Consider the following 24,496-nt stretch of genomic DNA (forward strand, 5'->3'; position numbering starts at 1 on the left):
TTTGGTATAGTTTATATGGCAGATACTAAATTGTTACAGATCTCATGAGACAAATCAGAGGATTTGAGAGAATAGACACCAAATGAGGATCTTATGACATTTTGAACCAAAGCAAGGACAAACAAATTGAATAAGTTCCTTTCTTAAAACTACTTATAAGGAAACAGGTATTATACTAGCTTCAGAGTGGTACCCTGGAGTTCACAACCAGGTATGCTGCCCTATCTAGAAATCACAGTAGGAATTCTATATAGGGATATAATAATTATTGGTATTTAAGAGAATTGCTCCTAGAAAGGTAAGAATCTTCTTTTTGTGACAACAAAGATTCTGTGAAAATGCAGTGTGATTAAATACATATTGAAAAAAACCTACTGCCATTGTTTACCCTTGATCGTGCAGTTGGCTGGTAGAAAGATGCTGAGTCACTGAAACGAACAATTTAAACATATGCAATTGATCATCCTCACAATAGGAAGAAAAGTCATGCTATTTACTGTTTGCTTGTAAAGATGCTATAGGTATAGCCCCTGGTTGTTGGGAGGAGGTCATGCAGAGGACGTGACCAGAAGATGAACCCTGAGCTGCATCCGGGCAATGCGAGGCTCTTCACCCCTCCCCTGTCCTTGGAAGGTACATTGCCCACCGTTCCTGAAGTGGGAGCCATTTTCAAGCAGACTTGAGAGAGTAAGGTGTTGTTGAGACCACCTGGGCTGAATAGGTGGCTGAACCCCGTTAGGGCCTCTTTGTAAACTTTTGAGATTCTGGCGGGCGGCCCAGAGATCTACTCTTCTTGCGGCACCTAAGACAAGCCTCATAGGTAAGTTCCCTTTTTTTTTTTCTGGCGGTACGCGGGCCTCTCACTGTTGTGGCCTCCGCGCTGCGGAGCACAGGCTCCGGAAGCGCAGGCCTCAGCGGCCATGGCTCACGGGCCCAGCCGCTCCGCGGCATGTGGGATCTTCCCGGACCGGGGCACGAACCCGTGTGCCCTGCATCGGCAGGCGGACTCTCAACCACTGCGCCACCAGGGAAGCCCGGTAAGTTCCCTTTTTTATGCAGCCTGCCTCCTACCAATCTGGAATGCTTTACCTCTTTCTTCAGCGTCTCCTTGCCTCCTGACTATAGGGCCAGGTTGTGAACCAACAGTGGTCCAGACCATCAGAGATGATGTTATATATTCTATTTTTATAGTTTCTTCATGGTAGGTTTTTGGGGAGAGGGTGGAGACAGCAGCCCATGCTAGCTGTCAGAAAAGAGAAACTCAGCTCAAGATTTTCCCCTCATTTTATGAGAAGAAAATTTTCTGATGCACTGTAAGGAACTGTTTTCAAGATCTTGTGTAGATGTGTTATGTCAGTTTTTGTGGGAATAAGAGCCATAGCTTTCACTAATTTTCACAGAAGGCTGTGGCTTAGATAAAGTTAATTTCTTGGTGTCTGTGGTGTTTGAAAAGGAGATGCCATCCTATTTCCTACACAAGGATTACTTGAAAACTGTATGGAAAGATTTCAGTATAACCAGAAACAGACAAGCCATTTTCCATGCATTAGGAAAGTCCTTAGGAAAGTGAAGTTGCTCAGGTTATTATGATAAAATCAAATGTTAATCTGTAAATGACTTCTTTTTAGTATTAAAATAAATCCTTTTATCCAGAAAAAGCAGAATGAGTGAAAAAAAAGTAATTGTTATTGGAGCCTTTCTGTCCCATGAGCTACCCCAAGATGAGTCAACCACAGACACTGGTTGAGATCTGATACAACCAAAGTTTATTTTATGTCCTCTGTCAGTTCAGGGAAGGGAAATCTGGTAATATGATTAATAAAAACATATTATTAATAGACGGATTAAGCTTAAGTTTGTAAGCGCAGTCAAGAGTACATCCTTAAGTATTTTTTTCTGTTTAATTTTGAAAGCTTTATAAATAGATAAGGGAGTACAATAAAATAAACTCGTTGCATTGGACTCATACTGGAATCAGAGTTATCTGTTCATTATACACATTGAGTTGCAGTAATCCCTGTAATTATAGTTAGAGATTTTTATGCTGTGGGTTTTTTTTTTGGGGGGGGGGGCAAGGGTTTTTTCCTACTTTTTTGAAGAAGCGTTGTATATTTTATCTTGGGTACCTAATCTCAAAATTGAAGCATTTTAGAGCCGACAGGAATGCAAAGGACAAGGCATCCTTGCAGCCATCTGAAATAGTGGGAAGACTTAGGATTTTAGAGTCTCAAAGATCTAGGTTTGAATGCTGGTCTTGCCACTTGTTTTTTCCATGTTCTTTTATGGATTTACTTACTATTGATTCAGTGTCAACATTTGGCATTGACTGGAATTTACCTCCTGCTGTAGTTTAATCTCAGATACTCGATCCTGGTAAGACTGGTTCAGAAGAGCCAGGAGCTGTTTATGGTCCTCATATTTCTCAACGGTGTGATGATCTCTGAAATTCTGCAGACTTTCCTTGTGGTTCTTGTGCTTTATGACTTGTGTAACTTGGCTAAACTTCTTAACCTCCGAGTCTCAGATTCTTAGCCATAAAATGAGGGTGATATCTACCTTTGTAAGAGCTGGATGTGGTGTGTTTAAAGCCTGTAGCACAGTGTCTGGCTGCAGTGGTTAGCCATTTGATTCTGACATTTTACATCAAGCTTGTACTGGAAAATGTTTAGGAAAATGGAGGTCATCACTTTGTGAGAAGATCTGTTACACTGTAGCTCAGTTCTCATCCAGGTCAATGACTGGTCCTGGTTTGCATTCCCAGCAATAACAAACTTAATTGCTCTTAGATAGAATGAGCTTCCAAATGTTTTTTTTTTTTTAGGATGTTGGGGGTAGGAGTTTATTAATTAATTAATTTATTTTTGCTGTGTTGGGTCTTTGTCTCTGTGCGAGGGCTTTCTGTAGTTGTGGCAAGCGGGGCCCACTCTTCATTGCTGTGCGTGGGCCTCTCACTATCGCCTTCTCTCCCATTGTGGAGCACAGGCTCCAGACGCGCAGGCTCAGCAGTTGTGGCTCACGGGCCTAGTTGCTCCGCGGCATGTGGGATCCTCACAGACCAGGGCTCGAACCCGTGTCCCCTGCATTAGCAGGTAGACTCGCAACCACTGCGCCACCAGGGAAGCCCCCCAAATGTTTGAGGACAGACATTGCATCTCTTCTCTAGATTTTACAGTCCAGTTCATTGAACTATTACTGCAAAATATTATCTCAAGACCATTTATCCTTCTAGACACAATTTAGAATATCAATTTCTCTTTTCAGTGTGGAATCTAAAACAGGGTTCAATATTCTGGAATTGATACGAGCTCAGAATAGATAGTCTATCATTGGCAAACTGAGCCACCTTAGTTAGAAAATTTTTCACTTCAAATCTTAGAGCCTCAGTTTTCTCATTTATAAAATGAGTTGTTGTAACTAAACAACACGTAGGATTGCTTCTTACTCAGTTACACATTTCAATTCATATGCATGGATATTATATTTCTTAGATGGTAGAGCTCTTTAATTTCACTAACAATGTTTCTTTTTAATTGAGCATCTGCTTTGTGTTAGACTCAATGAGCTACACCACAAAAAAAAAGCATAAAAATATCCCTCCTCGGGCTTCCCTGCTGGCGCAGTGGTTGAGAGTCCGCCTGCCGATGCAGGGGACACGGGTTCGTGCCCCGGTCTGGGAAGATCCCACATGCCGCGGAACAGCTGGGCCCGTGAGCCATGGCCGCTGAGCCTGCGCGTCCAGAGCCTGTGCTCTGCAGTGGGAGAGGCCACAACAGTGAGAGGCCTGCGTACTGCAAAAAAAAAAAAAAAAAAATCCCTCAAGGGGTTTATGCCATCTTAGTGATGACATGAAGCAGAGAATTTTTGAAAAGAGTGAATAAGAGAAGTGTCTAGTCTCCAGTAATTCAGCTTCCACATAGTGCATAGTTTTTATTTTTAATAAAAGTTGAAGTATTGTCAACAGCAATACTCTACTCATTAACATAATAAAACTAACATTAGAAAATAAAACGTCTTATGAAAATCTATTTGAGGCTGTTACTGTAGAGACTGTGGAAGATGCTGAGTGGTGTATTGCCATTGGCATCTGCTGGCAGAGTTGGAATTAAGAATCACCATCACCAAGCACAGTCCTTATTTTTTTTTTTTGCGGTACGCAGGCCTCTCACTGTTGTGGCCTCTCCGGTTGCGGAGCACAGGCTCCGGACGTGCAGGCTCAGCGGCCATGGCTCACGGGCCTAGATGCTCCGCGGCACGTGGGATCTTCCCGGACCGGGGCACGAACCTGTGTCCCCTGCATCGGCAGGTGGACTCCCAACCACCACACCACCAGGGAAGCCCCAGTCCTTATTATTTACTCAAGTCTGAGAACTATTCCTCCTTTCTGAGATAGTATTAACACCAGATCAAAGACACGGTGGTTCTCTGTGGCCTGGGTGATTTAACACATAGGTGCTGTCTGATGAACCTCTCCTCCTCTCTGACTGGGGAGCATGGAACATTTATGGACACCACTTACCCTGTGACCCTGAGGCCCTGCACTGCTGTGCTTGTTCCCTCTTTCCCCAACTGTTTGTGTTGGCCTGATATTGATGGATATTAACCGGCAGAAATAGTTGATAGGAAATCACATTTCAGCAGTAAATGAGACTGCTAGAAAAACAATGAAAGGAAATCAATTGCCTTTAATGTTTTATTTTCAAAAACTGAGAGCCATGTTTTTTTTTTTAAGATGAAACTTGTTCCAGAGGTTTCTCTTCCTTAGTTGTTCCTTCCCTCTATGGCCTCAGTAGGCTCCTGGGGTCAAGAACCAAAGAGAATCCATCTTTTCCAGGGGACCCAGGCAGCTTTTTGCCTGGGGAGACTCATACACCCTGTGTCCCAGGCTGAGCCTGAAGAGAGGTTGCAAGTATCTTTCTCCCTCCAAAGGGGATCAGGGCAGAGTCCTGGCATTTTTGATGACAACACATTCTTTACTGTGTCTGGAATGTTTTCCCCCGGGCTTGTTTCATCTTGAGCTCATTTTGCTGTAATTTATTCTGTGCTGTATGTTTCTGCATCTGTCCATTCAGATAAGAGGCAAGTGTGTGTGTGTGTGTGTTTTGAGTTCATCTTTTTGTCATTTGTGTAGCTGATTAAAAGCTGTAGATAAATAGACTATTCAGCACCAAGTGAGGCTAATCACAGATAACACGTGGCAACCTCAGAAGATTTAATTCTGCCTTTTGTTTGAAAGGCAGAAAACTTGAAAGAGTGAGTGTATCTCAGCACGGTATGTGAGGATCACAGTTCACACTGGGAACAGTTCTTTCTCGGCAGGCGGATTTGTGTGCCTGACAGCGTTTGCTGTTTTTGGGGATGGACCCTTCAAAGTCCCTTCTCGCTCTTGCATTGTGGTCTATTTGAGGCTGTTGTCCTCCAAATGCCATCCTGTCATGAGCAGTTCCACTTGCCCTACTGTGCCAGCAGACATTTTACTAGTCTGTAATTAAGAAACTCGGCTTTATATGAGTCGTATATGATCTGTTTATTTGTCAACTCTGCAGATAAACCCCTCTACCCTGGAGGTATCCCAGGGACAGGAACCATCTGTCATCACCTCCAGATAAATGTCTAAAGCCGCTTGGTTATTAGTTTTCTGCCTGCTTTAATACCTGGCTTTACCGTTAGTATCACTTATGGTTCGTGGTGTGCCAATTATGTGCAAGGCTTGAACAAAATGGAAATTGCCTTGGTTCCCATCTGGTTTAAAATGATGAACTCTTAGGATCTATTGTGGAGCTGAATAATGAGTTGAAATAAATGCCCAAATAATTCAACTGAAAAAGTTTTATTTAAGAAAAGTAGTTTAATTTTTATAATATTTGATTTAATTGAAACAGATTAGCTTTGTGGAATAAATTCACTGGGTCATTGATCAATGCCTTAATTCACTTAGCACAGATGGTTAGGCCAGATATTGTCAGAGAGCTTATGGTGTTATATTGGGATATGGGAGTCCTGTGATAGATACAAACTTATCTATGAAATCTAGGACTAGAAGTCCAGCTAAGTGGGAAGCATGTGGCAGATGTTATTAGTAGCTTCCTAACTAGTCTGTTGCCACTCTACCCATGTGTAGTAGGCTGAATAATGCCCCCTCCCCCGCCCCCAAGATAGCCAGGTCCTACCTAATCCCTGGAACCTGTGAATGTGACCTTATATGGTAATAGGGACTTGGCAGATCAAGTTGAGGATCTTGGAAGGGAGAGAGCATCTTGGATTATGCAGGTGGGCTCAATGTAATCACAAGGGTCCTTATAAGAAGGGGGCAGAGGGAGAGTTTACCACACACGGAAGAGAGCAGGCAATGTGCCGATCTCAGCAGAGAGAGATATTTGAAGATGCTACCCTGCAGGTTTTGAAGACGGAGAAAAGGACCCTGAGCCAAGGAATGTCAGGAAAGCAGATCCAGAAGCTGGAAAAGGAAGGAAACAGTTCTCCTCTAGAGCCTCTGGTGGGAGCCTGACCTTGCTGCCACCTTGGTTTCAGCCCAGTGTAACTGACTTCATACTTCTGATGTCTAGAACTATAAAAGAACAAATCTGTGTTGCTTAGAGCCATCCAGCTTGTGGTAGTTTGTTATAGCAGCAATGGGAAACTAATACACCACCTCATCCTGCACATTTTGGATAGATTAATGTTCGTAAAACACAGCTTTGTTAAAGTCCCTTCATCATTAAGTTTAATAGTTCCATTCTGCTTCATAAGCACTATTGAATACCTCCTAAGTGGCAAGTACTATGCTAGTTCTGGAGATGCAGACATCAAGAAGCAATAGTTCTTGTCTTCTAGTGGCTTATATTCTGTTGCAGAAAACACACAAACTGGCCAAAATTGAAATAAAAATCAGTCAGAGATATTTTATGAGCATGCACAGAACCCTTTGGGAGCTCAGAAGAGTGGCAACTCAACTCAACTGTCCTCCTGGACTACAGGGTCCAGGGATGGGCTGTGTTGTTGATGATGAGAGATTATGCTGGGGAGAAATTGGAGGAAAAGCGATAGGTTTGAATATACCTCCTCCAAATTTGTATGTTGAAATCTTAACCTCCCCCTGCAGTGTGACTGTATTTGGAGTAAGGAAGTAAGTGAGGGTAAATGAAGTCATAAGGATGGGGTTCCGATTTGATAGGGTTAGTGTCCTTGTAAAAGGAAACACAAGACCGTGCTCCCTGCCATGTGGAGACACAATGAGAAGGCAGCCGTCTGCAAGCCAGGGAGAGGACTGTCACCAGAAACTGAATTGGCCGCATCTTGACCTTAGACATCTCAGCCTCTACAAGTGTAAGAAAATAAATTTTTGCTGTTTATGACACCCTGTCTGTGGTATTATGTTCTGGCAGCCTGAGCTAGCACAGCATCCATGCTCCTTTTTAGAAGGAAATTGAGGATCAGAAATATGACTTCACCCTTTAAAAATGGAGATAAGCTTTTAATCAGTAAAGTGCTTACTAGCTAGATTGAAGACTTTTGTCAAGTTTTGGACATGCAGAGAGAAGATAAGAATTCTCCTAGTGTTAATAAACTTTTTAATTTACTTTCTTGTTATACACATTAAGATGCTTTAGAAGATCCGTAGTTCTAAATGTTTGTGAAACATTGTTTGAGTAAATTATTTAAGTCATAAAACAATGGCTATTGTGAAAATTAATGATGGTTCAAAAATTGCATCCATTGATGTAAACAGTAATTTTACTGTTTCTTAAAGGAGCCCTGTATTCAAAGATTATAAATACCTCACAACTAAAAGGTGGAAGCAATTCAAGTGTCCATCAATAGATGAATGAACAAAGGTGGTATGTACATACAATGGAGTTATTCAACCTTAAAAGGGAAGAAAATTCTGACCCCGGCTACAACACGGATGAACCTTGGGGACATTGTGCTAAGTGAAATAAGCCATCACAAGAATAATTTTACTAAGTGTCTCTTAAAGGAGCACTGTATTCAAAGATTATAAATAGTTTATGATTTTCTTATTATAAGAGTCATTCCACTCTTTACTTCCTCACAGCAGGATACATTTGAAAATAAAATGATACCTAACTTTTTTCCCCCTGAAACTCAAGCATAGCCTAATGCTTTTTGTTATGTTTTCTTCTTTTTCCACAGAAGGAAGAGGTCAGACCATGGAGAGATTTGTACATGGCTCTGCAGGGTTTCAAATTTATCCTGTTGGTGGAAGCCCATGAAAGAGATTTTAAAAAATTAGTTCTAATCGTAGTAAAACACATATAACATTAAATTTACCATCTTAGCCATTTTATAAATGTGCATTTTAGTAGTGTTATGAAACCAATCTCCAGAACTCTTTTCATCTTGCAAATCTGAAACTCTATATCCATTAAACAACTCCCAAATTTTCTGCTACCCCCAGCTCCTAGCAACCACCATTCTACTTTCTGTTTCTATGAATCTGACTGCTCTAGGTACCTCATGTGAGTGGACTCGTACAGCATTTGTATTCTTGTGATGGCTTATTTCACTTAGCACAATGTCCCCAAGGTTCATCCCTGTTGTAGCCGGGGTCAGAATTTTCTTCCCTTTTAAGGTTGAATAACTCCATTGTATGTATATACCACCTTTGTTCATTCATCTATTGATGGACACTTGAATTGCTTCCACCTTTTAGCTGTTGTGAATAAAGCTTCTATGTACACGGGTGTGTGAATATCTCTTGGAGACTCTGCTTTCAGTTCTTTTGGTTGTATACAGAGGTGGAATTTATAGATCATGTAGTAATTCTATTCTTAATCTTTTGAGGAAACTTCCTGCTCTTTTCCACAGCGGCTGTACCTTTTATTTTCCCACTAACCGTCCACAAGCGTTCCAATTTCTCCACATGCTCCCCAGCAGCTGTTGTTCCCTGTCTTGTTGTTTTGTTTTGTTTGATAGTAGCCATCTTAATCGGAGTGAGGTGGTATCTCATTGTAGCTTTTGATTTGTATTTCCCCAATGCTTAGTAATGTTGGACATCTTTCCATGTGCTTATTGGCCATTTGTGTATCACCTTTTGAGAACCCTGAAGGAGGTTTTAAACAATGACATGACATAGTGAGGTGTGGGTTTTGGAAAGGTCACAAGGACAGCTAAGTGGAAGATAGATTATATAGGGAGATGACCAAATGCAGGGCAACTAGATAGGAGGCTCTAAGTTTCTATATCGATACTTCATTACTTTCAAAGAAAAACCCTTCGGTTGGCATTTAATTTTCTCCACTCACTCTCAGTCTTTTTTCCAAATCTTACTCTTGCTATGTTTTTTCATGAATTCTATGTCCTCTTCAAGAGAGGCTGTCTGTCCCATTAGAATTCCTGTCTCATAACTTTGTGATTTCTTTTTGTATCAGAATTGTCCTTATCTCTCCTTTTCCTACCTGAGTATAGCTGTAAAGCAGTTTTCCCTTATCTGCGGGTGATGCATTCCAAGGTCCCTAGTGGATGCCTGAAACCTCGGATAGTAGTGAACGCCGTATACACTATGTTTTTTCCTATACGGGCATACCTATGATAAAGTTTATAAATTAGGCACAGTAAGAGATTAATAACAACAATAGTAAATTAGAACAATTACTACAATATACCATAATAAAGGTATGTGAATGTGGTCTCTCTCTTTCTCTCAATATCTTATTGTACAAATGGAATGCCTTTTCCATCTTAACTAAGCGCTTATGCACTGTGGCCATAACTTTTGCAGTGGAGGTGTGTTGGGGGCGGATTTCTCCCTCTATCCCTCTTGAGTTCTTGTGGCTGGACTAATAATAAAATTGACCCAAGACAGATTAACAGGAGAAAGAAAAACCACATTTTAATTCATGGGCACGAAGGTCCCATAGAAATGACCCGACTAGGCAGCTTTTACACTTTTTAGACAAAGCAACAATAAATTTGTGAGGAATTGACAGGGTAAAGAAATTTAGGTTTGGGTGCTTAATAAGTGAATAAACAGAGTTTGGGTTTGAGGTAGAAGATTAAAGAAGTGACAAGGTTTGTTTATATACAGGCTTCTGGCCTCTGAACTCCCTATCCCTGATGATAAGGGCGCCTCTACCTCCAGATGCAGGGGGTACACTTTTCACATGAGAGATTTATTTCCCTCTTTTCAGGGAGATGGAAAGGAGAGTCAGGCAGATTTTCTTTCTTGCATCGGCTGCATCTCAAACAACTTCAATTCAAAATAATCAATATGCCATTGTGTCATATTTTAAGGCGGCCCACACTGAGCCCTTACAGGTGTGACAACAAAACGAGCATGAATTTCTTTTTCCTTCTTCACAGTCTCATGGATGGAAGATTCGTTCTTACTGTAGGTCTTAACACCAGCATACCATTTTTTTCCTCTTATTAGGTTGAGAACTTTCGCCTTCTGACTTGAAGCAGTTTTTTGGTTGGGGGGTGTGCTCACCGTGCAGCTCTCGGGATCCTAGTTCCCCGACCAGGGATCAAACCTGCACTCCCTGCAGGGGAAGCACGGAGTCCTAACCACTGGACCGCAGGGGAAGTGCAAAGGAAGCACTTTATGGCTTCTCTTTGGCGTATCTGAATTGCCAGCATCACGAATTGTGCTTGGGAGCCCTTGTTAAGTAAAATAAGGGTGACTTGAACACCAGCTGTCATGACAGTCAGTCTGGTAACAGAGAAGGCGACTAAGTGACTAAAGGTTGGACACGCTGGACCAAGGGATCATACACATCCTGGGAGGGATGGCACTGACATCGTGAGATTTCATCACAGTACTAGGAACGCTGGGCAATTTAAAACTTATGAGTTGCAGGGACTTCCCTGGTGGCGCAGTGGTTAAGAATCCGCCTGCCAATGCAGGGAACACGGGTTCGAGCCCTGGTCCAGGAAGATCTCACATGCTGCGGAGCAACTAAGCCCGTGTGCCACAACTACTGAGACTGTGCTCTAGAGCCCGCGAGCCACAACTACTGAGCCATGTGCCACAACTACTGAGCCTGCAAGCCTAGAGCCTGTGCTCTGCAACAAGAGAAGCCACCGCAATGAGAAGCCTGTGCACCATAACAAAGTGTAGCCCCCACTCACTGCAACTAGAGAAAGCCCGTGCATAGCAACAAAGACCCAAAGCAGCCCAAAATAAATAAATAAATACATAAATTTATAGAAAAAACAAAATAAAACTTATGAGTTGTTTATTTCTGCAGTTTTCCATTTAATATTTTCTGAGTGTGGTTGATAGTGGGAAACTGAAACTGTGGAAAGAGAATCTGAGGTTAAGGGGGGACTACTGTATACCTTTCCTTATGTCACATCTTAGTTCTCTTCCTCCTCAAATAGCATTCTGATTGCCTCAGTTTGGTGAGTTGTCTTTCTCTCTCAAGCATGGCTGTAGCATTCATTTAGCACTTCTCATGAATACATCACTGTGAGTTATATGTGTGTATAGAATGATAAATTTCTTGAGAATGTAGATGTTTTCTTGTGTCTATATGTGTCTATGTCAATATCAGACCTTACTTTGGTCTGTTTGTAATGAGCAGTAAGTGTTTGTTGCTATGATAAAAATGAATAAATGAGTTTGGGAATACTTTGAATTAGGTTGCATTTATACAACTAAAATTATCTGTGTAATTTGGCTTTTTATGCATATAAAATGGTGCTTCATCAATTCAGACTCAAAATATAATTGCTTTGAGAAAATATTCAGAAATGGGAGGCAGTAGAGTGCCAAGCAATATTTTAGGAAGGAAAACTCACATTACTTTTGAAATCTTCTATGGGCCAGATGCTACACATGTTATTTAATCCTCACAGTAATCTTCTGCACTAGGGATTAATATCCCCTTTTCAAGATGAGGGGCTTAGGGAAGTTCAGGGAGATTAGCATGAAGAAAAGCTGAAGTAGAGAGACTGAGCAGTTTGTGTTGTGATGGTCTTGGGCAGAATGATCAAACGAAGAATTAGCCCAGGTTAGTGAGAATGGGGAGGTGGAGAACAGATTCTAGAAATGTTTACGAAGTAAAATAGGCAGCTTTTGTGTTTGTTTGGGAGGAATAAGGAGACAGGAATCTCAAGTTTCTGGTTCAAGACAGTAGAATTTGGTGCCATTCACTAATGAGCAGAAAAAGGAGTACTTTTTGGGCCACAGAACTGAGGTTCCTGTGGGATGGTCAGGTGAAGTCAGGTGACAGAAATACAGGCCTGGAATTTAGGAGAGAAGTCTCAGCTGAAGAAGCAGCCTTAGAATCATGTGATAAATGTATTCAGCCATTAGCAAATACCTATTGCCAATACCAGCCTAACAACAGCCAGCTCAGGGTGTAGGCAATCAGACGGTGCGGTGTCTGCACAGAGTACAGCTGAATTGAGTTGACCTTTTTTTATTATCCTCAGTGCCACAATGCCAGTAATGAAATACTGCTCCCTGAAAAAATCTTTTGTGAATCTCAATTCTAAACAATTGCTGCAGTTACTATTGATTTTAGCAATATATCTGCAAGCTTCGAATTAGCACATTTTAATTCTTATCTTTCACAAACATTGTCTTCTACATGGGGGAATTAATTCAGAGACCTCCTTGTTATACATTCGTCCCCCGACACATGGGAACTCAGCTACATGCTTTTGTCTCAAGAATAAGTTATTTGTTTGGAATCACTTGAGCTACACTTGCGTATGGGTTCTTGTCTTCGTCCTCTCTGATGCTACATATTTTTGCATTTAAACAGTAGATTAGATGTAAACAGTGCTGGCACAGTGAATTGTGAAGGTGAAGAACAGAACTTGGGTTATACCAGTTCTGCCATAGCATTTGACACTTGGAATTTTTACATTTGTGTTTCAGTTTAAAACAGTGTGAAATTGTTAAGTCTGAATTTTAGCTCATATCTGTAATATTTTACTCAGTTTGAACAATTTTTAAAATTTTTTTAATTTTTAAAAATTTTCATCTTTATTGAGGTATATTTGACAAAATTGTAAGATATTTAAACTGTACATCACAGTGACCTGACACACATATACATTATGAAAGGATTACTCTATCTCATTAATTAACACATACATCACTTCATATATCTATCTGTCCCCTCTCCTGTTTTTTTTGGTGAGAACATCTGAGTTGCACCCTGCCAGCAAACCTCAATCATAAAATACAGTGTTAACTACAGTCACCATGTTATACATTAGATCCTCAGACCTTATTCATCTCATAGCTGAAAGTTTGTATGCTTTTACCAATCTCTCCCTCTTTTCCCCACTCCCTGCCCCTGAATAGTGTTTTAAAATGCAAATTTATTCTTCATTGTGCATTGTATTAAAATTAAAAGCAAATCAAGAAAATAATGATTACTACTAATTATTTTGAGATGATTACTGAAAATAATTTTGTTGCATCGAGGAGGAGAGTGTTAAAAAATGATTTGATCTGGGGGATTTCCCTAGCAGTCCAGTGGTTAGAACTCTGAGCCCTCACGGCTGAGGGCCCGGGTTTGATCCCTGGTTGGGGAGCTAAAATCCCACAAGACTCGTGGTGCGGCCAAAAATAAATAATAAAAAAGAAATCTGATCTGAGTGTCAAATAAGATAGGACCATACTTCCAGCGTCTAAGGAACTGTTCTAGGCTCTGTAGACTTAGTAGTAAATGAAGCCATGAGAATTTAGAGGTTGGTGTGGGTGAAATGGCCCAGGGAGAATGTGTAAGGGAGGTGAAGAGTACTCAGTGTTGATCTCTGGAAAACGCCAGCTTCTGAGAAACAGACTTCAGAAGAGGAGGCGCCCAAAAGCTGGACGAGGAGCAAATGCAGTAGGAGGAATGCTAAGAGGGAGTAGAGTCAGGGCCGTCAGGGGAGAAGTTTCAGCAAAGAGGAGGTGGTCAGCAGCATCCAAAATGACTAAGAAGACGAAAAAAAAAAAAAGAAAAAGAAATGGCTGGGAAGTTCACATTGGCTTTGAGCATTAGAAAGTGATGATTTATTCTAGTCTTTCTTTTCAATTGTGGTCAGCAGTTCATTCCTAAAACTGTTCATGAGGAAAAATATTTCTACATATTGAGGGAATCACACAACCATCACACAGCCACCCTCAGAAGGACTTCACGAGTAGGTCACTGCAACATCAGCTTATCATCGGAGTTAGGAAAATGAGGCCTATGGCTAAAATAACTTGACACTTTATCAAGAAATTCTTTACTGATTATAAAATGAATACATGCTTATTGCAGAGACAGCCATAGAGAGAAGCAGAAAAAGAAAAATGATTTGAATTTTATGACATTGACAAATCTTTTTGTATATTTCCCAAGTTTATTTTTCTATATAAAAATATACTTTCCAAATATTTTTTGAATCATATTACAGTCACGTATTTGTATATAACTTTTTAAGTACAGTACCATATGGTAAATAATCATGCCTCTGAATTCTTCAAATACATAATTTATTAACAGTTGCATAATACTGTATCATATGGCTGTACCATCATTTATTTAAAGATTTTCTATCCATGGACATTTAGTTTTTCCTCCTTTCTACTATTATAATCAATGTTGCGATGTACTTTTTTTTTTTTTTTTTTTTTTTGCGGTCCGCGGGCCTCTCACTGTTGTGGCCTCTCCCATTGCAGAGCACAGGCTCCGGACGCGCAGGCCCAGCGGCCATGGCTCACAGGCCCAGCCGCTCCGCGGCATGTGGGATCTTCCCGGACTGGAGCACGAACCCGTGTCCCCTGCGTCGGCAGGCGGACTCTCAACCACTGCGCCACCAGGGAAGCCCGCGATGTACTTTTTTGTATATAAAATGTAGACTGCATTTCTGATTACTTTTATGAAGACCGTTTTCTAAATATAAATGTAAATACTGGGATAAAGGACAAACCTTTTTTAAGATTCCAGGTAGATATTCCCACATGCCTTTGTAGAAGACTTATACCAATGATACTCTTAATAAAAGTGATTAAGAGCTTGCCTCTCTTCATTTTCATAACTCAGCCTTGAATATTTTTCTTTAAAATATTTGTCGAGTTGGTAGGTATGAACTATTATTTTAGTTTAGTTTAGTTTTGAGTTTTTTTGATTATTAGTGGAGTTGGGTTTTTAAACCTTCTGTGGATTGTCCTATTCAGGTGTTTTGTTTGTTTCTTTTTTTTTTTAGTATATTGAGAAAAATAGTGTTGATTTATATGAATGTTTCACCTATAAGTATATTTATCTGTTATTTTGTTAGTTATATTATGTACCTTTGAATTTTATTAATGAATTCTTGAATTGATGCTTTAAAAGTGCATGCATTCAGATGGAACATAAGAAAGGTGTCAAATTCTCCCTAAATTGACATACAGGTTTAACAATTTCTACCAAAATCTCAGTAGATTTTCTTGTTGAGATAAACAAGCTTATTCTAAAATTTATAGTGTAAGGAAAAGGCCCTAAAATAGCCAAAACAGTTTTGAAAAAGAAGGTAAAGTAGGAGAAATCACTCTTCTTATTGTTAAGGTCTACTATACAGCTATAGTTATTAACACAGTCTGGCATTGGTGGAGGGGTAGAAGATAGACCAATGGAAAAAAATTGAGAAACCAAAAACAGACCCACACAAATATGACCCATTAATTTTGGACAAAGAAGCAAAATTAAGAGAGGAAATGTAGTTGAGATTTATTTTTAAGTCAATTAAGGAGAGTTTGATTCCTAATAATATAAATTATTAACATTTATTTTTATAACTTGTTTTTGACTTATTTATACGAAGTTAAGCGTTCTTTCTTATACATCCTGTTTTAAATTTTACTAATGGATGCCTTTACTTTTTAAAACCTCAAAAACATTTCTTTTTGCAAAATATAAAACAATTAATAAATTAATTTTGGATTTTCCTTATTTCCTAAATAATTTGTCCTTTTCTTACTTCTTCCTGGTTTCCAATAATGGCTAGCTTAAGTGAGATTTTGGTAGATTCACTCGTTATTTTAATAATATATATATTCCCTATTAACAATTATTTTGTATGTATATCTGTTGTTTTCCCATGAGTAAGACTGATATTTAAGTCCATATGATCACTATGAATTCTTTTATACCAGTTTTATTCATCCTTTTTAAAGATTTCTCTGAATCCTTACATATTCACGAATGCCTTCCTTTTGCTGAAACAAATGAAAACAGCTTATTCTGATTCACAGTTATTCTCATCTAAAAATTATTCTATTTCATCTGGTTGGGGTGTGGAGAAGTCTGAGTTTAGCCTGAAAATTATTTTTTCCTTTGAAGATGACTGTCTCTTTCCTGCTTAGGTGCTTACATGATTATTTTCATCAACTCTCTTAAGATTCTACCAGGTTATGCTCTGATACGCATTTTCTTGATTTACCTGGTACAGGGTAGGCTCTTTCAATTTGCAGAGGCCCATCTTCTTTAAGCTAAGGCCATCTGCTTCTAATATAAATTGTGGTTTTAACCCAGTCCATATTTTTGGCTTTGTTTTCCTTCTGGGATTACGTGCATTTTCACGTTCATATAACATACTCAATTTTATAATAATAATCTTCATTATCTTATAATTTGTACCTTAAATATACTGGTCTGTATCCTTGAAATACTTCTCAAGTTTGTACTCCATACACTAATTTTCTTTTCAGTAGGATTTGTTCTGTCTGTGAAGCCCCCTTTGTAGATTCTAATTCTATGATTATATTTTAAACGACCTTACGGTGTTGCCTTGTTAAAGCTAGCTCCTTTTTCAGTTCACTTATTTTTTTCACAACATGCCTTTGTCTTTGTCTTATTTTTCTCTTATCAGAGAGTTGATAATAAAAACTTACTTTTGTGAAATAAGTACTTTGCTTATGCTAAGCACTTTTCCAAATTTGATACCCTTTCTATTTTATTAATTTTAAAAAGAGGAGCTTGATAATAAATAGTGTTTCTGGAATACTTTAGCCCCTCTCACTGTCCATATTGGTTCTTGAATTTATTCTTTCCCAGTTATCAACTTGAAATGTACTCCAGTTTCTAAAACCCAACAGGCATTCATTGGGTTCAAGGCTACTGAACTCACCTGGGCTCTTTGCAGTGTCTCTCAAGTTCTCTGTGCAGTGGTCAGGTGGTATGTGTCACTTTTCTTCACATATTCTGTGTCAACCTTCTTCCTTCCCCTTCTATCAGATGCTCCTCAAAAGGCTATTAATTTTCCTTTTATTTCTTCTGTTCTTGTCTTGTGTCATTAGACCCAGGGCTACCATGTTCTCAACACTTATCTTTTATATCAGCATTTTATATTCTGCATTACATAGTCCAAGAGTCTGAAGGGAGAAAAGCTAATATGTCTCTGGTTCAGAACGTGGATCCCAGAAGGTCAGAGCAGTTACAGCTTAGTGTGCTTTTAAGGCAATCTTTGAGTCCTAAGCCTCAGGAAGTAGTTTTAAATTATGAAACTTGTAATTAGATGTATTACTCTGTTATTTCAGATATTATCTGTATGATTCATGCCAGATTTTGTCTTTTTTTACATCGTTATATGTATTAGTTTGTTCAGACTGTTATAACAAAATACCATAGACCAGGTGGCTTATAAATGACAGAAATTTGTTTCTTACAGTTATGGAGGCTGGAAAGTCCAAGATCAAGTTGCTGGCAGTTTCAGTGTCTGGTGAGCGCTGTCCTCGTTCATAGATAGCTGTCTATGTGCCCTCGCATGATAGAAGGGGGAAGGGAGCTTCCTGAGATTGTGTTTATGAGGGCACTCATCCCATTCATGAGGATTCCACCTTCTTGTCCTAATCACCTCCCAAAGGCCCCACCTCCGAGTACCATCACTCTGGGGAAATAGGTTGCAACATATGCATTTTGTGAAGACACATTCAGTCTATATCAATAAAGGTATGTAAATTGGAAGTTTGGTGAGGATGAATCAGTCTACTATCCTGTTTCCATGATCAGAATGTTTGCGGTTGGTAGTCATATAAAATGGTATGAAGAGGCAAGTTAGCATTATGCAATACAATTCTTAAATGAAAAACATGAGAAAGAAGGCAAAAGAATCTAAAGTCACAAAACAAGAAATTTTCAAGGTTAGAATTCAAGATTGCTGTTAGAATATGAGTTTATAGCGCTTTACTTTGTCAGGTAAACCTCGCTGCTCATATTACTTTGATCTTGATAAACGCAGATATCCATTTCTCCTTGTATCCCCAGTACCTTACATAATACTCACATTTAGTTGATATTTCACACACCTTCTAAATTGATTGATGGAAGACAGGAATTAGGAAGATGTTCTTTATTGTAATTATAGGGAAATTTTACCTATGTACTCCTCAACCAATGACTTTCCAGGTTATCCAAATGATTTTTGATTGTGAGAGAAGTAGTAGAAAAAAACGATTTGAATTTGGTGTGAGAGTAAGTCTGAGAAAGGGTATGAGTAAACTCAAGATGGAAATGAAGAATAGGTAAGGTGCAGCAGCAATGGGGAATCGTGAAGCTGAGGTTGAATGGTGCCATTGCTTTAAGTGTTTGGGATTGCAAAAGATGGGATATATAAGATTGTTTTTAATATCCTATTACTATGCCTACAGCTCATTCATTCAACTAATATTTATTGAAAACCTTTTTCATGCAAGCGCCCATTCCAAGTACTGGAAATATAACAGTGAATAAAGTAGGTAAAATCCTACCCTCAAGAAGCTAACATTTGAGGAGGATGTGTGGTAGAAAGGCAAGGATACATAATGTCATATCACATGCTAGAAAGTAAAATGGTAAGAACATAAGAGAATGGGTACAGCTGCAGTTCACATAAGTTGCTCCCAGCCAAAGTTGATCGCCTCTATTATTTGAATGGCAAATTGAACCGTTGGGCTTCTCAGAGGCATGGATAATTGGATTTATACCAGCAATCTTGCTTACTATTAACATATTTATTTACATGAACATGATGTAGCTTAAGCCAGTTTTTAAATTAACACATACACCTGGCACAAGTTAGTAGTTATTTTACTAATATTTTATTTTTTCTAAAATGTACCTAATCCATCACTGACTCTGTACCTGTGTTTGAGTTTAACAATGTACCCTCAATATTGCCTTGTTTGTTTGAGGCTTATTCATGGCTCTGAGACCCCTAGCAACCCATTCTCAGTGTTAAAGTTCCTACAGTTTTCCTGTAACTGAAAGTCTCTACAGGCAATTCAGTCCTGCTGTCCTATATTCAGCATGCTTACTCCGTATTTATCTGAATCATGGGAAGATTGCTTTATACTCTATTTAGCCCCTCAAAGGCCAGAAAGGAGAGATTACCACACAGGGTGCACACTGGTCACTATCCCGAATCCTGCCTTAATTGTTCTTTTCTAATCACTAGGGAAACCTCTCTCCTTCCATCAGGTATTTGTTTTTACTGATTAATTACTTCCATCTATTTAAAACTAATTTCCTTGGAAACTTCTTTAGCTGACTTCTTAATTATGTTTTCCCCAAGTCTGGCCATTGTCACAGGACTTACTTGGTATTAAAGAGATTATGTTTCTATTTCCATGAATATTTTAATACATTAAAACTGATCTTAATAGTGTTTAAAACAGAGATGATAGTTTGGGGCATGGAAAGCAAATTGCAGGGCAGTGGAGGTATGGTAGAAAAGAAAATTTAAAAGAGAGCGGGGAAAATGAGCAACAGTGAAGCATTTGGGAACAAATGAAGGTAAAGAATGCAAAATAATTAGCAAAGTTAAATAATATATTCGGGGTAATTCAAGCAAATTTTACATGTTAGTGTTACAATTTTTTCTGGAAACTATATACCCCTGAGATACTTCTGAATTTTGGGAGCAAAAAACCAATGAGTATAGTGAACAGATAGTGTCAGTGGTTTTATATATATATATATTATATATATATATACACATATATATATATCTCCCTTCACACAAACTACCTGTGAACAAGGGAACTACCCCTGACAATCATAGTGTATGTGCGATTAAGCACCCCAGAGGCCTGAGTTCCTCAGTGAATTGGTCCTACAGCATCTATTTCCATAATAGCATTATGATAAAGTTTACCTGTAAAATTCTCAAAGGGGAGGGTAAATAAATCAGAGGGAATTTTAGATGTGGGTTCATTTAGAATATAGGATTAGGATGGTTAAATGGTACAAATTTTTAGTTATAAGTTAAATAACTCTGGAGACCTAACACACAGCATGGTGACCATAGTTAATAACAGTGTATTCTACACTTGAAATTTGCTGAGAGAGATCTCACATCTCAAGTATTCTCACCACACGTGCGCGCGCGCACACACACACGCACACACACACACACACACACCCCCCCCCCCACACACACATATACACAAAAAGGTAACCATGGGAGGTGATGGATATTTTAATTAGCTTGATTGTGGTAATCATTCTACAATTCTACAAAACATCACATTGTACACCTTAAATGTATACAATTTTTATTTGTCAGTCATACCTTAATAAAGCTGGGAAAAATACTCCCCTTAAGCCTGATTTCAAAATACCAGCATGATGTCACTGAACACAGCGCTGGAAAGAAATCTACACGATAGGCTCTGACTGGCAAGTGTGAGCCAACTTTAGCCCAACACTTAGTGTTTTCCCTAAGTGGTTTGTTTTTATGCATGTCCATCTATACAGTTTCATCAGCAATTCAGATTTGTTTATATGTGTAGAAAACCTAACTGTGATTTAGAGCTCTTCCTCTAAGATTCTTGTTTGTGTTGTTATTGTCATTATGTTGCCACCTTCGGCTCCATTCCTTTTGTGGAAACTGGACTAATAATACCTACCTTTCCTACCTCATGATGTAGTGAATATAATATGCTTTACAAATAATGATTAATTGCTCAGACTTATTATTCTCTTTTTTTCCTTTGGCATAATGCTTCTAATCAGTAGCCTTAGGTCTTCAAATTTAGTGAAAGTTATACTGTGAGATAATTTAGATTTAATGAGATTTACCTGATGAAGACAACTCACTTTTGATTAGCTGGAAAACCTGTCTAGTTCTAAAAATGGCCAGGTTGCTGTCAGTTAACAATGCCCTAACCCTTAGCTTTGTGGCTGAATGCTTTAGTTGCTTTTCTTTCCAAATCATTGGAGCCAGTTGGTCCACTGATCTTTATGAAAATGAAAACCGCATTGTTTTTTCCTCTTACCTATTTGAATATTTATCATTTTTAGTGAGGCATCAACAGGAATGTGTGTGTGTGTGTGTGTGTGTTTGAATTTATGTGTTTGGCGTTAAGATGGGGTATTAGACAGGGTTTTATGCTTAAAAAATAAACTTTATGGAGGAAAATTCTAATATTCTAGAAACAAATTCTTCTTTTGTGCTATGCTCAATGGAAATATTTAGACCTATCTCATCTTATTTACTGTATGTTTTTTATTTTGCAGTATTTGGTGCTATGGTTGACTGGCCACTTGAAACACTCCTCTCTATGGTTTCCCAGACATTGTTCTCATAATTTTCCTCCCACTTCTTCAGTTTATCCTCATCAAGTACTTTAATGGACTCCTCTTTCTTTGCCTGCCCTGAAAATATTGGAGTTTCTTGGACACTATTCTTCACCTGTTTTTTCCCTCCCTATTTGGCGTGCTATTCTCATACTCATGGAACCCAGCCTGATTTTCCAAGTCATCCTGTTCACCTACTCTTTCTAATTGGTTGTTGCTCATTAGGTAGTAGATAAATAATGGAGACCTACTAGTTCTCTACTGTAACTTCTTTGGTCCATAATTAAAAATTAGAAATGAAACTACCTTGGGACTTCCCTTGTGGCGCAGTGGTTAAGAATCCGCCTGCCAATGCAGGGGACACGGGTTCAAGCCCTGGTCCGGGAAGATCCCACATGCCACGGAACAACTAAGCCTGTGCGCCACAACTACTGAGCCTGCACTCTGGAGCCCACGAGCCACAACTATGGAGTCCATGAGCCACAACTACTGAAGCCTGTGTGCCTAGAGCCCGTGCTCCACAAGAGAGGCCACTGCAATGAGAAGCCCGCGTACCACAACGAAGAGTAGCCCCTGCTTGCTGCAACTAGAGAAAGCCCGCGCGCAGCAATGAAGGCAAAAACAAATAAATTTATTTAAAAAAATATGAAACTACCTTTAACAAAAACTAAAACAAACTTTACTAAGAAAGAAAGGTATTCCCAAATGTCTTTATCATGGTTGAGCTTTAGGTGTACTTAATTGCTCCCTAACTTGGTTATTCTCTTTTCTAATGACTAGGACATGTACAATAAAATAACCATGGTGTGGAAGGAGAAGGATTTTGGTGAAGGGTGGTGTGAAGGAAAGTACTTTGTAAATGCATTCTGTTATAATCCATCTATTTTTCACTTTAAAACCGTCTGTAATGATTAGTCAAATCCATTTCACCTGTTTTTACTAATCAACGTCATTTTAAGACTTACTTGTCCTCCAAGCCACATGTAGCCTGAACTATAAGAGATGTTGGCTGGAGTTGTTTCTAAGAACTTGGAGTCTCAGCTGCATCTAATCTAGTGCAGCTGAGCTGGTTAAGGCTGGATGGGACCATTGACCCTCCAGCTGGGCATGCGAGAGTGTCCACTGGGTGACTTTTCCAACCTGCAGAGAGCTGCATCTTACTTACGCCTGCGCAGAACAACATTCCCGCACCTTTTCCCAATCACCTTGCCCCATCTGCCCCACGTGCCCCGTGTGCCCCCAGGTGTTCCACGGGCCCCACGAGCCCCATGCCTCTTACTGCCCTGCGTCTTTATTCCTCATCCTGTGAATACTCTGAGCCCTTGCCTTTGCTGAGGTGGGTTTGAGATTTGTTCTCCCATCTCCTTGCTTGGCTGCCTTTTGAATAAACCCTCTTTTTGCCTCAAACATCTGAGTCTCAGCGTTTTTGTTCGCTGTGCATCGGGCAAGACAAACCCGGTTTAGTGACAACTTGACCCCTCTCCTCTATTTCTTCTTGCAGAGAGCTGGGCCAGGGTTTTAGTTTCCCCTTTCTCCCAGATTCAACATGGAATTCATGAAACTTCAAAATCAACCTTATATTTCCAGAAAGAATGGAAGCAGTTCAGAAATTTGCTCATCTTCCTAGGTAGTTAGTGTTAACATTTTCCATAACAATTATGGAAAAAAAACTGTACAAAGAACATTTTCTAAACATATAACATTAATTCACCAAAAATTCTGACTGCTTAAAAATTATGTAATATCCTACTGCTCTTCCTGGAGCTGTCGTTTTGGTGTTTGGGTTATTTTTTTCAACGTTCATTTGTATGCTAAGTGTAGTCCAGAATGTATAAAGTCACCGTAGGTAAATTTTCTCGTCTGAGTTTTGACCTTGCTTTTTCAGTCTGCAGTCTATCAGAGGAATATGTCTTCATTTCTTAATTCCTATCAATTTCATGTCTCCCTCTGTCAGATGCATCCTCAGGACTTAAAGATTCAGTGTGCATTACTCTTATTTTTAAAGCTATCATCTAGTTTCCAATCCCCAAATACCAGCCACTCACCTTCCCCTAAGACTGGAGGTAGTTCAGAATCCTCTCAGTTCATCCCACAGGTTTTCATTCAGTTTACACGTTGAATGCCTTCCTCATGCTAGCCACTTGCCGGGTGCTTAGAATACAAAGATGTTTAAGTCACAGTCCCTGTCCTCAAAAGGACCTCATCATCCAGCAGGGAGACAGGCACGAAAACAGGAAATTACATTACAGAATGATAAGTGCTGCTGGAAAGGAAAGCACAAGGGACAGTGATCCAAGAAAGAGAAGTTAATTCTGCCCATGGGGTAGGGAGAGCTTCATGGAACAGCAGTGCCTGAATTTTTCCTTGAGTGATGAGTGGATTACTAATCTCCGTTCAAGAATCTTGTTCCAGTTCTTCAGTGGGGAACATTGCAAATGATCCTGAGTTAGAACACAAAGTGTGGTCTAATACAGTTCCTCTGGAGACCTAGTCCCTAAACTCATTTTAATTTGTAATACCTAATTTAAATCTTGAGCTACACTTGTGGGTTCCGATTTCCGCGCTCTCCACATATGGGTTTTCTTCTCACTGATTGTCATTCTCTTAATGCTTTTTAAAAGGGTTCTTGTGGTAGACAGAATAATGGCCCTCCAAAGACATCCACGTCCTAATTCCCGGATCCTATGAATATGTTACCTTATATGGAAAAGAGGAGTTTAGTAGACGGAATTAAGGTTGCTAATGATCTGACTTTAAGAAAACTGTCCTGAATTACCTGGGTGGGCCCAGCGTACTCACAAGGGTGCTTAAATGTGGAAGAGGGAGGCTGTCCGAGTGATAGGATGCGACAAAGCCTCAACTGGCCGTTTCTGGCCTTGAAGATAGAGGAAGGGACCACAGGTCAAAGAATGCTGGTAGCCTCTAGAAGCTGGAAAGGACAAGGAAATGAGTTCTTCCCTAGAACCTCCAGGAAGAATGCAACCCTACCTACACCTTGATTTTAGCCCAGTGAG

At 39.5% G+C, this 24,496-nt stretch overlaps 1 protein-coding gene across 1 annotated transcript in view; it reads left to right on the top strand.

Moving 5' to 3' along the window:
- Nucleotides 1-687: 687 nt before the first annotated feature.
- CHRM2 (cholinergic receptor muscarinic 2) overlaps nucleotides 688-24,496 on the top strand; it is an 800,456-nt gene continuing 776,647 nt past the window's right edge. Inside the window, exon 1 of the transcript XR_013829691.1 lies at nucleotides 688-820. The gene's annotated coding sequence lies outside the window, so the exon portion shown is untranslated. The remainder of the gene's footprint in view (nucleotides 821-24,496) is intronic.

The sequence above is a fragment of the Stenella coeruleoalba genome (genome assembly GCF_951394435.1).
Source record: "Stenella coeruleoalba genome assembly, chromosome: 9".
Lineage (NCBI taxonomy): Eukaryota > Metazoa > Chordata > Mammalia > Artiodactyla > Delphinidae > Stenella > Stenella coeruleoalba.